Here is a 14538-nt window from a genome sequence, read left to right on the forward strand (position 1 = left end):
CTGAGTTGGCAATTCTGCTGTTGTCGACCTTCCTTAGTCTTGGGCCAGACTAAGTCATCTCTGATCAAAATTCTGCAACTTAGGTAAAAATGCCCAATTAAGCTCCGAATAGCTTTACTTTCTCCAAATTGACTCCTGCAAGTACCTTATGATAATAACAAGTAAAAAGCTCCAAAATCAAGGAATAAAATACGAATAAGTACGAAAATAAAGCATGTTTACTTGTTACTTTTTGCACTTATCAGTAAGATACATGCGAACGTGGGCTTCCAAGCTATTTATAAGTAAAAATATGGTGTACCTGGACATGTGACAACATTTGATTGGTCTTCAGACCCTATCTTTCTATGCTATGACATATATGAGATTGGGGAGCGTGTTTTTGGAATCCAGAATGCTCATTGGTCCACATGTCTCCTTAAGCAGCTCCCGAAGAGAAACTTTCGGGCGTCAAGTGGCCGAAGTCATGGCTTCGGCCAAGAAGAATGCAATTATGGACTTTGGTGGAATCGAGCTCATATGACGACTCCGGATTATGGCCAGGACTCAACTGCCAAAAGCCCAATAACTTAATATTATCACTTATTTTATCTGTGTTTGAATTTTTTTTTTTTTTGTGATTTAAATAAGATTTTTATAATTCTTTATCGCCACATCTCACATATAAGAAGCTATTTTTAAACTATAGTTTCTTATCCTCTTAGAAGGCGATCCTCTCGATTTCACTTTTTGGTATCAGAGCCTGGGGGGAAGGGCTATCTAAGTTAATCTACAGTTTTTTAGACTGTGTAAGATTAAGATCTAGCAGGTATAACAAGAAGAAGGAACTAAAGTGTGGAAACGTTGGTCCGCCCTGAAGGCTATGCGTTGGTCAGCCAAAGTGAGCTTAAAATACGCGTAAGTGGTCCCGCATTGGTTGGGTGGTCCCGTCAAAACACAGGGTCAATTTCTACTGTTTAACCTCTAGTTAAATTTAATACAGTCTTAAATGAGTAGATTATCTAGATTTCTTTCTCGAAATATAGGCTCTAGTTCAAACTCAGAAGATGATAATAATTCAGACTTAAACTCCATGGAAATAAATGCTGCACAAATCGAAAATGACCTATTTGACTAGACAATACCTAAACAGGATGTTAAAACAATTTATTCAGTTGGCACATTTGAATTATTGACTGATTATTCTATTAAGACGACAGAACAAACTGTAGCTATAAATCAAGAACATGAAAACATACAGTTATTTTCAGAAAGAGCAATAAATGAACATAAAGGTAAAAGATACAAATTTTTACATATTGGATCTGTTCAGATTGCAATAAAACCATTGTTTAGATTAGGTCTTGATATTCCTGTATTAATGTGTTTAAGAGATGCTAGACATGTAAACTTCACTAATTCTCTTTTAGCTATGGCAGAAACTAATTTAGCTAATGGTCCTGTATATTTTAATTGTTATTCTGGATTCTCTATAAGTCTCTATGATCCCAATATATTAGACACATTAACCCTGACAGTTAAAACTAAAAACTTAAATTTTAAGGATAATGTTAGGTCAGTAGCAGTAATTTATAGAATATATTATAAAGTTATGACCACAACCTTGAACCCAAGATCAAAAAGGACACTAAAAAGGGATGAAACCCTATTATTTGAAGCAAATAAAGCTCATTCTAATATACAGATTCCTAAAAGGCTAAAATGGAACGAAATTACTAGGTCAGGAAGCTGGGATTTTCAAGAGATATGTGAACCTAGTCCAATTAATATTGATAATCAATTTTCAACTATAACTGAACAAAGCGATGGTTCGGTCAGAATTGACTTTTCAGCCAGTATGTTTCAGCCAGCCAGAATTTCCACCTATTCAATAATAGGCCTTCAACTAGTTCTATGAGTTCTATCCCACGTAGTGCTTCAGTCAGGAATTTAGATATAAGAGGAGTAGATTTTAATGAAAATATTCCTAGGCCAATTTATACTGAAGAACAGAAAAGTGAATCTTCAATAAGTCCAACTAGATCTCAAATGGAAGCATTTTCCCAAATAAATTAAAAATGAGAGATTTTCAAATAAATAAAGAATACTTAAGAGAAGAATTGAAAGCCGAATATAATAAAGAAAAAAGAGAATGGTATTTTAGTAATTTTACCCAACAGGAATTAAACACATTTAGAACGATTTGGTATGAAAATATGGAAAAAATGAAAATTAACATTCCGCTATTCTTATGGTTTGAAAACTACTGTTATGAAAATAAAATTGAGTTTCCTTTTAACAAAGAACTCAATACGTGTTCTAAAATTACTAAAACTTGGACCATAGTAGATAATAAAACTGTAATTGCCATACATCCACCATTAGAAAAGATTATTATAAAAGGGGAAGAAAAAGCATATATATTGCAGAACCATTCAGAGAAATAAGAGGTGATCTAGATGTTAATAAGGAAGTACAACATGTTATTTTACAAAATAATTATACAAATAAGATTCTAAATACAGTGACCACTCAATTAAATAGAGTAGAATCTATAGTTCAAGATTCTAATATAATTGATAATAAAACAGTATCATTCCCAAGTACTTCAAAATCAGTTAATGGAGAATCCATTTGAATTTTCTCCAGGAACAATGATTAGCCTAAAAGGTGAAGATTCAGTTTTAAAGAAAATTGAAGAAAAATTATCACTATTAAGCCTAAACGAAAAGTTAAATGATAAGCAAATTACAGTTATTAATAAGAACAATCAATCAAAGACTGATGATGAACAATCTGATGAAGAACAGCAAAATATAAGAAATATAGAAGAGCGATTTACAGTTCAAAAAATAAGGTTTAATACATACACTCCGAGACCTGAAACAAAAAATTTTTATCCACAACCAACACCACCTGATGTTCAATATGAAGAAAGAAATATAGTTCAAGCAAGAGGAAATACTGAGTTACAAGTTGTCCAAGCCTTAATATCTGGTTTTACTGGTCAGTTAAAAGGATGGTGGGATTACTATATTTCCTTCCATGATAAGCAAAAGGTTTTAACTGCAAAAAAGATAATTATTAAAGAGGAACATGGTCAAGTAATAGAAACGTCTCAAGATGATATGGTAGCAACTTTAGTCTTTGCTATTATGAAAAGTTTTGTAGGAGACCCAAGACAATACCAAGATAGAAATTCAGAAATCTTACAAAACTTAACTTGTCCTAAATTACAAGATTTTAGGTGGTATAAAGATTTATTTTTAACCAAAGTAATGTCTAGAGAAGATTGTAATAATGCTTATTGGAAAGAAAGGTTTATTACAGGTTTACCCAAATTATTTGCAGAAAGAATTCGAACTAAATTGAAAGCTGATTATAATGGAATGGTTCCTTATCAAGAGTTAACCTATGGACAGTTAATAAATTATATTAATAATGAAGGTTTAGCCATTTGTACAGATTTAAAACTTAGAGCCAAATTGAAAAAGGAGAGTATGCTAGGAAGGAAGGAATTAGGTTCATTCTGCCAACAATATGGTTATGAACAAATAAGTGCTCCATCAGCTAGACATAAGAAAAGATTAAAAAGAATAAGTGTTCCTAGAAAAAGGAACCCTATGAGTTATAATAAAAAAGGAGAAAATTATCAAGAGAAAAGACCCGTAAAAAAGAGACATTATAAAACTAAAAAACCTAAGCAATATTCTAAAAAGGACATAGTCATTTGCTATAAGTGTGGTAAACAATGACATTATTCAAGAGACTGTAAGGTGAAAAAGAGAATAAATAACTTAGATATAACAGAAGAATTAAAGGAAGAAATAATGAAAATAATGATTAATGACTCTTCAGAAAATAGTGAAATTTCTGATTACTCTGATGATGATTTGAATATTATAAGTGAAGAGGTAAGTACGAGCACTGAAACTGATTCATGTGCTTGTGAAGGGCCCTGTCAATGTAATAGTATAAATATGTTAAATAATGAAAAGAAATTTTTATTAGATATTATTGATAAAATAGATGACCCAGAAGTTAAGAAAAGTTATTTGTTAAAGTTAAAATATATTATAGGAGCAAGAGATAAGAATTTTAAGCCTTATAATTTCAAAGAAATTTGTGACAAATTTAATGTTCCCAAAGAAACCTCAATTCAAGATCTACAAGAAGAAATAAAAAACATAAAATAAGAGATAAGGTATTAAAAGGGAAAATTCAAAATTTAGAAATAGTAAATTTTCAAATAAATTTAAGCAATATCATTCAAGAAAAGAAGAACGAAGCCTCTTCAAGTAGAATTGTAATAAATTATATCTCTCGAATTAATTATCAAAAATGGTATGTAAAATTAAGTATAATAATTAATAATGATTTTCATTTAGAAACTTTAACACTCATTGACAGTGGAGCTGATCAAAATTGTATTCAAGAAGGAATTGTGCCAACCCAATATTATGAAAAAACCTCAGAGAGACTAAGTACGGCTAGTGGTGCAAAGTTAATTATAAACTATAAATTACCTAGAGTAAAGATTTGTAACAAAGGATATTGTTATAAGACTCATTTGATTCTAGTAAAAAATCTAAACTCAGCCCTAATCTTAGGGACTCCTTTTATAACTATGTTGTATCCATTTCAAGTTTGCGATAATGGTATTTTAACAAAAGTCTTAGATAAAGATATTCTCTTTGAATTTGCTTTTCTAATGATAACAAAAGAAGTTAGTCAATTAAAAAATAATATTCAGAAAATCAATTTAATTCAGAATAAGCAAAAACAAATTAAATATTTGATAAATGAGATCGAAGAAAAAAGGATTGGAATCCAATTAGAAGATTTAGAGATTAAGAAAAAAATCAAAGAAATAGAAGATACATTTTCGAAAGACATTTGTGTTCCTGTTCCTAATGCTTTTTGGAATAGAAAACAACATATTGTAAGCTTACCATATATTAAAGAATTTGATGAGAAGAAAATCCCTACTAGGTCTAAAGCTATTCATATGTCAGAAGAATTAGAAAAGTTTTGTAGAAAAGAGATTCAAGATTTAAAAGAAAGGGGTTTAGTTAAAGATTCTAAGTCTCCATGGTCTTGTTCTGCCTTCTATGTTATGAACGCATCAGAAATTGAAAGAGGAACTCCTAGGTTAGTTATTAATTATAAACCCTTAAATAAGGTACTTCAATGGATTAGATATGGGTAAATTTCATCGATGGTGTACAATCTTTGTCCCATTTCACACTTTGGTGTACAACCTTCAATTTGTCTCACTAATATGTACAAACTTATAGGTGACCTCCCACTATGGTGTACATCAGGTAAAAATGACCGGTCAACGCTCAGTCAACGCGCCACCTCAGCTTTGATCGGTCAAAAAGTAACAAAAAAATTAACCACTTAATATAAAACTACTTCTATACCCCTATCTCTCCATCTATTCATCTTCTTCCCTCCATTTCTTTCTCTATCTTCAAATTTCTCTCTCTAACTCCTCTCTGTAACCTCTTTCTCTCTCTTCCATCAAACTCTTATGAAGTGATCTTTGGGAGATTAGGAATCGGGATTGAAAAGAGCAGTGGAATAGATGGTTTTATGCATCCCTCGGAAATTATTTCAACCGCCATTTTCATTTTCCTATTGAATGAGCTGAAGAAAAAATATATATCCAGGCATAAATTATGGATGAATATAAGTTCAAGAACAATGACTCAACATACACATACTTATTAAAATATATAGAATACTTTATCAAAATATATATATATATATATAGCAAATGTTACAGATAGAACAAAATCATAATATAAATCCAATAAAATTATTGTATAACATGAGTGGGTGAATAAAATCCGTAAGTGGCAAGTTAGCCAGAATTACATCAGAAACTGGTGATAAGAATGGCCAGGTGTCTTCAACTCGGGCGATAAATTCTACATCGGGCGATAAATTCTAACAGATACTCTTCTCTCAGCTTCCCCTTATATGTCTTTAACTCAACACTAAAAGGCTCATAGTGGGTAAGCTTTTATTGGGCTGGTGTCAAATTCCGATTACTGATATTGGTTTTCCGGTGGATTCTCTTAGGTTCCTTAATTACCAGTTACGGGATATAGTTGGAACAAGAGGTCATGTGATTATCAATTTTGCTATCAAGTTGACTGGTTTAAGAGTTAACTAAAATTAGTAAGAGTTATATGAAAATCTTAATTACATAATCCTATACAATGCAAATTACAATAAATCTTAATTTTCAGTTAGAAGGAATAACTTCAGTAGTCAATTAAGTTCAAAAGGTTAGAGAGAGAGTTTGATATAGAATAAATCTTGTTTTGGATATAGAATTGATGAGAGTTTGATGGAAGGGAGAGAAAGAGATTAGAGAGAGAGAGAGGAGTTAGAGAGAGAAAGAAATGGAGGGAAGAAGATGAATAGATAGAGAGATAAGGGTATAGAAGTAATTTTATATTAAGTGGTTAATTTTTTTTACTTTTTGACCAGTCAAAGCTTAGGTGGCGCGTTGACTGAGCGTTGACCGGTCATTTTTACATGTTGTACACCATAGTGGGAGGTCACCTATAAGTTCGTACATATTAGTGAGACAAATTGAAGGTTGTACACCAAAGTGTGAAATGGGACAAAGGTTGTACACCATCGATGAAATTTACCCGATTAGATATCCAATGCCAAATAAAAGAGATTTATTAAAAAGGCTTTATAATGCAAAGATTTTCTCCAAATTCGATATGAAATCAGGTTTTTGGCAAATTCAGATTGAAGAAAAAGAAAGATATAAAACTGGATTTAATGTACCTTTTGGCCATTTTGAATGGAATGTTATGCCTTTTGGCTTAAAAAATGCTCTATCAGAATTTCAAAATATTATGAATGATATACTAAAACCTTTAAATGAATTCTCAATAGTTTATATCGATAATGTCTTAATATTCTCATCTTCTATTAATCAGCACATTAGTCATTTAAGAAAATTTTATAATGTTATACACTCAAACGGGCTTGTTGTTTCTGCTAGTAAAATGAAACTTTTTCAAACGAATATTAGATTCTAGGACTGACATTGACCAAGGGACGATAAAACCTATCAATAGGAGTTTAGAATTTACCAGTAAAATTCCCAACGAAATGAAAGATAAAAACAACTACAAAGGTTCCTAGGATGTTTAAACTATGTTCATGATTTTTTCAAAGATTTAGGAAAATTATGCAAGCCATTATACAATAGGTTAAAGAAGAATCCAGAACCATGGACCGAAGAACATTATAAAATAGTTAGAGAAATTAAAGAAAAGATCAAAAGTCTTCATTGTCTTAATATCCCTCATCCGGATGCTTTTCTTATTGTTGAAACCGATGCAAGTGATATAGGATACGGGGGTGTTCTTAAACAAAAAAGAAAAGGATTCGATAAAGAAGAATTAGTAAGATTTTATTCAGGAAGTTGGAATCAGGCTCAAAAGAATTATTCTACTATTAAGAAAGAAATTTTAAGCATAGTCTTGTGCATTACAAAGTTTGAAGACGATTTATATATGAAAAGGTTTTTACTTAGAATCGACTGTTTATCGGCAAAGCATGTTCTAGAAAAAGATGTTAAAAACCTTATTTCAAAACAAATTTTTGCTAGATGGCAAGCTCTATTAAGTAATTTTGATTTTGATATTGAATTTATAAAAGGAAAAAATAATAGCTTACCTGATTTTCTTTCTCGTGAATTTTTACAGGGAAAATGAGTCTAAATTCTAATAAGAAAGTTATTTTAACTAAAGCTACTCTTTATCAAAATTCTCCTCAGTCAACCAATTCTAATCAGTTTATCTCCCCTAACCAATTTGCTCCCCTTAGCCCTATACCTAGACATCCAGCCTTTGCCTCACCTATACTAAGACCCCAATTACCACAAACCAAATCCTCTACATATTCATCAGTTCTCGCACATTCTCCTAATTCTCCAAAGTCTCAAACCTCTTCCTCCACCTCTACTCCCAAGAAAACAGCTACTCAATATTTTCAAAATCCCAATCGACAGTTTGTCAAAATCCTTGAACCTGAAGAGATCAGCTTGGTAGAAAATCAAAGCTTCTATAGGTTGATCGGCTTTATATTCCCCAATGGATTTCATTTTCATGAAGACGATATGAACAGATACAAGAGAGTTTTATCAGACGATTCTAATAGATACCGAGTCAGTCGAAATTGAACACAATTCTAATTCAGAGGATGCTACCAGAATTGGATATAGCAAGGTTAAAATTATCAAGGTGATCACTCAGAAAGAATGGAATCAGAAACCTTATTCTATGAAGACATTATCAGGGAATCCCGAAAGAATGATCTACAGCTACTATGATTATCAAGAAGCTTGGTATAAGGCGTTTTATTTAAGGAATTATAATCATTCTTGGTTCTTTTAGTTTGGAAACAAATTTTCTGGAGAAACTCCAAATTGGTTCGTCAGATGGTTTAAGTTTTTTGGGACACGAGAAGAAATCTTCCCACGGGCGGTTCAACCGGGATATTCGAAATTTTTAAGCTACAACAGTGGAAGTCCTCAAAACCCATTAGCTCCACATAATATGCTTTTAAATTTTTCTGCTACATTTCATGTACCATGGATTATCACCTGGACGTATCATTTCTCATCAGAAAATTCTCTCGCAGTTCTTTATCGAGAATACAGGGTTAAATGGTGGGAATCATTCGACATCAGCAAAGCTAATGAAGAAGCAGTATTCATTTATTATTCAAGCGAAATAAATTCTAAACAGCAGCAATAGCAGCCACAAGCATCAGAGTTTCAAAGAACTAAAAATCAGTTAATCAACTTATTATCCTCAGCTAAATCAGAAGCAGAAGTGGCAGATATTCTTTCAAAGGCATGTTCAGAAATGAGTACTTCAGACGATGAAACTCCTCCTCCTCAACCACGTCATTTTCAAGATTCTCAAGATCCTTTTGCAGATATTGTCATCTAAATAATTTTTGAATCAGTAATGTAAAAATTAAAATTAGTGAAATGTAAAATAAAGAGTCATGCTAGACTGAAAACCCTTAGGGGCAGTCTAGGCAAAATTATGACTTAAAAAAAAAATAATAATAATAAAAATAAATAAATAATAAAAAAATCCGAAATGATGAATTATTATCCACAGGAACCCACTCAGCACAAGCAGACAACATTGTCAACAGTCACAATTGCATTATTCAAGAAATTGGCAGACACAACATCATCTCGAAGATAAGGTTACCAGATCTAGATAAGATTATTAGATTTCCAAAGGATAAGAGACCATTCAGAAATCGCCAACTCAACAGATGATAAGGCTCCTCATCAGAACAATTACACTTCTCTTCAGCTATAAAACAAGGCTTTCACTCTTCATCAAAGGGCAGAACGAATACAGCAACCCAACATCCTTCAAGATAGATAAAAAAAAACAGAAAACCCTTCTTCTTATTTCTACCTCTCATTGTAATAAAACCTTAGACTTGCAACTTGTATTCTCAAAAGCTTGTTCATGTACTACCCCTCCTTCTCCTGTCGACGATTGTAATTCTTCTTCAGATATTAATAATACTTCAGGTATTTTATTCTAAAAATGAGTACTTTTGTTGAAAAATTTGTTGATCGTTTTTACAGATTAGAATTTTCAAATGATCTTAGAGAATTAAGAGAAGAACTATTAAGTTCTCTAGATTCGTTACATGAAAACTCTATACAATCACATTCAGATGATCATTGTGATTGTGTTGATGTTTTTATAAAACGTTGTTTTGTTGGTTCAATGATACGTTTTATTGATAGTATGTTAGCAAACTGATTTCTTATAAAAGTACACAATATGAGTTTTTCATTTTCGAATTCAGGACAAAATTCTAATTCTAATTTTATATCTTCAGATATTGATCAGTTTATTTCATCCCTAAATAGATTGTGTTTTACAGAGGAACATGAAATAGTTTTAATATTAAATAAATTAGCCCTTTTGAAAGTATATAATCATGCTGCTAACAGACTTCTTCATTACAAAGGAAAGTGCAACTGTCAAACTTATAATAAGAGGATGAAAATATTAGATGTTTTAACAGACACACTTTATAGTTTCTTATCCTCTTAGAAGGCTATCCTCTCGATTTCACTTTTTGGTATCAGAGCCTAGGGGGAAGGGCTATCTAAGTTAATCTTTAAATAAGATTTTTATAATTCTTTATCGCCACATCTCACATATAAGAAGCTATTTTTAAACTGTTAACAAGTTGCAAATACAACGAAATAAATAATATTTTATTAATCGGGGTTTATTATCAAAACTAATTTTATGGTCATCAAATATTATTTAATGCGATAAAAATAAAAGATTAAAAAACTTAATGTGTTGAAATAAATAAAAATAAGCTCAATCACACTGATGAGAATGGTAAGAGTTCTCAAGATACTAGTTTCTGGACATGTTTATTTTGTTATTTAAAATCTGTCTACCGAGTTTCAAATCTACCATGTTTATCTTGGAATGTGGCTTTACTTACGCTTTTATCAAAGGTGACAATTATCCGAGAAGTTTTGTATCCATGTCATTATCAAGTTAGAAATGAGTAAATTCTAATTCAACCTAGAAAATTATGTGTTATAATAGTATTAACCTAATCAGATTAGTGTTGATTTCATGTCGTATTTTTGGGTCACATTAATTTTACTATGTACTAATGTTAATGGTGAAATTTAAAAATATAGGAAGATATAATTATGTTATTTTTGGAACAATAGGTTAACTATAATCATCTAAAAGTCCATTAATATCATTTTCGTATAATGTGTTTACAAGTTAAGGATAACCTATGTAATTTAGAAGATTCGAGTTGTGTTTGTCAATAATAAATATATTTTATTACTTTTATTAATTAAGTTTTTTTAAAGTGATGTGGACATCTCCAACACAAGAGCCAGAATGAGGGTGAAAAAGGGCATTAGAGTAAAAAGTCCTCACTCTGCATGTGACCTTGCTCACACGCCGTGTGAGGCCGAGACTGTAAATGTGGAAGTTTGATTTTAATCCCCACACGTCGTGTGAGGATCGAAGGAGCTCCAACTTGGAGCAGAATGCCAACCACTCGGCGTGTGCACCATCACTCAGCATGTGAGACTCGAAGGGAACTCCAACTTGGAGCAGAATGCCAGCCACTCGGCGTGTGGGATGATTTTTCAGCAAAACGAACAAAGAGCCACAACCGTCAGTTTTTATGTTTCTTTCTGTAATTTACTGTTTTTCCACTCATGTAATTACTGTCTTACCATTTAAGGATAATAACCTAAATATCGTTTTCCCTTTATCCTTCCCTTTACCCTATCCTTTGTCTATTGAGTTGTTTTGCTCTTGAACTATGAGAGGTATATAAGCCTCTTTTTGTATTGAAACACAATTTTTATGAAATCAATAAAAAAATCAGCCTCCATTAGAGCTTGAGCTACTATTCTATTGGATTAACTCCTTCAAGTCAGGCTTGAGAATAAAATCTTTATGGATTTAAGATCAAAACCCTCTATTTTGACTATTATCCGTATTGGTTGGTATTAGAGCCGAGTCATTTTCCTTCCTAGAGACTTATTCTTGGCAATGGTTCAACCCCGTCTACCACAAGAAGCAATGGAGTCCATTGATAAGAGATTTGAATCCATTGAAAAGAGATTTGAAGACATGGAAGCTTGTACGAGAGGGTTTAGAGAAGCCCTAATGGAGCAAAATGAAAGGCATGACACAAGAATGAGGGAAATAACCGTTTTTCTTAAGGAGTTCAAGATAGAGATGTGAAATACTTGTCCACAACATGTCGGAGGTCCTCACCAGAGGCAAGAAGATGTTATTCAATGATGAGCCATGCTTCTCTCCCTATCTCATTTTGGGGAATTGCTTTAGAAACTATTGCTCACATTATTAACAATACACCGATCAAGGCATTTGAAGGAACATCATATGAATTATGGTTGGGCCGAAAGCCAAATATTTCCTATATGAAGATTTGGGGCTGTGATTCACATGTCAAGAAATTGATAAGTGGCAAGATCGAGTCCAGATCTGTTAAATGCTAGTTTGTGGGTTACCCTAAGGAAACTAAGGGTTATTACTTCTACAACCTAGTCGAGAATAAAACATACGTGGCTAGGAATGCAGACTTTTTGGAGAAGTAATTCCTTTCCAAAGAAGATAGTAGGAGCAATATTGAACTCGCTGAGATTCAAGACTCACAGACTCCTGCAGCTACTACCGAGGATGCTTCAGGAACTGACTTAGGTCCTCAAGAAATTGAAGAGGCCGAACTAGTTACACAAGAACCTAGAAGGTGTGATAGGACACGTCATCAGCCAGAGAGGTATAGCTTTGTCGTGACTGGTGATGGGGACTTCATGGTTATTGACCAGGAGGAGCCCAAGACTTATTAGGAGGCTATTGAAAGCTCACATTATATCAATGGCATAAAGCCATGGAGGCTGAGATGCAGTCTATATGTGATAACCAAGTGTGGAACTTGGTGGATCTACCTCCAGGTGTTAAAACAATAGGCTGCAAGTGGTGTTTCAAATTGAAGGCCGATAATGCCTTCAAGGGGCGACTAGTGGCAAAAGGATACACGGTAGTTCAAAGAATTGAGTATGATTAAATCTTTGCACTAGTTTCTATGTTCAAATCCATTAGGATAGTACTGGCTATAGTTGCATGGTATGACTTTGAGATATGACAAATGGATGTTAAAACCGCTTATCTAAATGGAAAGCTACTCGAGGATGTCTACATGACACAACTTGAGGGTTTTATCAATCCAAACTATCCTAACCGAGTATGCATGCTTCAAAGGTCCATTTATAGATTGAAGCAGGCATCTAGGTCTTGGAATCGGAGATTCAAAAAAGCCATTACAAATATGGATTCATATAGAATCATGATGAACCCTGTGTGTATAAGAAAGTTAGTGGGAGCACATTCATCTTTTTGGTATCGTATGTTGATGTATACTCCTCATTAGAGGTGATATAGCAACACTGCAAGGCGTAAAGTAGTGGTTGAGTAAATGCTTCACAATGAAAGACTTAAGAGAAGTCGAAACAATCTTAGGGATCAGGCTCTACAGAGATAGATCCAACTAGCTTCTAGGCTTGAGTCAGGCATCATACATAGACAAAGTTCTTGGAAGGTTCAACATGGATAAGAATAAGAAAGGATCCGTGCCTATGCACCATGGGTTGAAACTTGGTAAAAAAGATTGTCCTCGGACAAATTAGGACAGGGCGAACATGCTGAAGATTCCTTATGCATCAACTATGGGATCTATCATGTACTCGATGTTATGTACAAGGCTAGATGTTGCATTTCACTAAGCATGACTAGTCAGTACCAGTCAAATCCCAATGAGGAGCACTAGAAGGTAGGGATGGCAACGGGTAGGGTACCCGTAGGTAATGCCATTCCCAAACCCTTACCCTTTTATTTTTTAATTATCCGTACCTGTCCTATTACCCTAACGGGTATACTTTTTGCATCCCATACCCTTCCCATTTAATTCGCGGGTACCCTTACCCGTTAAGAATCAATAAATAAAAAAATATTACAAATTTAACAAACTATAAATTTAATAAATCATCAATCTAAAAATTGAATAAATTGAACCTTAATTAATAAGAATAAAATAGCTTAGTGGCATCACTCAATTATTGAAATGGTCGGGGTTTAAATTTCACGTCTTGCATCTAAAAAACAATGATATTTATTAATATAATTTTTTTTTATGACGGGTAACGTGTACCGGGTACCCTAGGGGGTATTCCCATACCCGTCCCATTACACTAACGGGTAATGGTTTTGATCCCATACCCGTCCCACACCCTTTTATACAGGATACGGGTAGTCCCATAGGGATCAGGTAGTATCGGGTACCCGCGGGTACACTACCCGTTGTCATCCCTACTAGAAGGCAGTCAAGGCAATCTGAACTACCTTAACCGTACCAAGGATGTTTTCTTAGTGTTTGGTGGTCAAGAGGATCTTGTAGTATCATGTTACACTGATGCGGCTTTTGACACTGATAAGGACGAGAACAGTCACAATTTGGTTATATTTTTCTCCTGATGGCGGTGCCATTAGTTGGAGGTCCTCGAAGTAGCCAACCATGCCGATTACAATGGAAGTTGAGTATGTAGCTGCATGCGATGATGCAAAGTAAGCAGTTTGGATCAAAAAGTTCATACTAACTTAGGTGTAATTCCAACTATTCTAAGCTCGTTGATGTTTTCTGTGACAACAATGGTGCCATAGCACAAGTACTGGAGCCCCGATCATATAAGAGATCCAAACATGTACTTAGAAAGATTTAAACTCAACGGATTCTAAAATTTTAAACCATCATCCTGCTGTGCAACTTGATTAACTAGCTAGAATCCCTAACAATTACGGCACCTTGAAGATATTTCAAACAATCAATTGATAAATTAAAACATAATCAATTGAGCTCATTGTATCATCTGCAGTATCAATTCTGATCCATACTTGA

The sequence above is a fragment of the Euphorbia lathyris genome, chromosome 3, assembly GCF_963576675.1.
Source record: "Euphorbia lathyris chromosome 3, ddEupLath1.1, whole genome shotgun sequence".
Classification (NCBI taxonomy): Eukaryota; Viridiplantae; Streptophyta; class Magnoliopsida; order Malpighiales; family Euphorbiaceae; genus Euphorbia; species Euphorbia lathyris.